The sequence below is a fragment of the Exserohilum turcica genome (genome assembly GCF_000359705.1).
Source record: "Exserohilum turcica Et28A unplaced genomic scaffold SETTUscaffold_12, whole genome shotgun sequence".
Classification (NCBI taxonomy): Eukaryota; Fungi; Ascomycota; class Dothideomycetes; order Pleosporales; family Pleosporaceae; genus Exserohilum; species Exserohilum turcicum.
Genome location: NW_007359937.1, coordinates 1,373,451 through 1,373,830, shown reverse-complemented (window position 1 = coordinate 1,373,830; position 380 = coordinate 1,373,451).

The following is a 380-nucleotide window of genomic DNA, read 5'->3' as shown; positions in this document are numbered from 1 at the left end:
CTATACCCCCCCCCCCTCCGGAGCCAACCAAATCTTTGATTCGGCGCACACACACATACACACACACACACACATTATCCCCCCCCCTCAAGAAACCCAAATCTCCTATCAAACGAGAAAAATTAAAATTAAAATTAAAACCAACAACAACTACTACTACTCCGACCGACCACAGACTCCGAACGCCGGACCTCGGTCTTTTCGGTGGGGCGCAAAACCCATTGGTCATTCGGCGCCGAGTGTGTAAAGTTGGTTGTAATGTTACACTGAGTGTAGTACTAAGCCTCTTTTTTTTTGTTTTTCGGTCGCCGAGTTATAGTGTGCGTGTATATGTGTGTGTGTAGCGTGCGGGGTAGGAGGGGGGGAGGGAGGGGACCGGG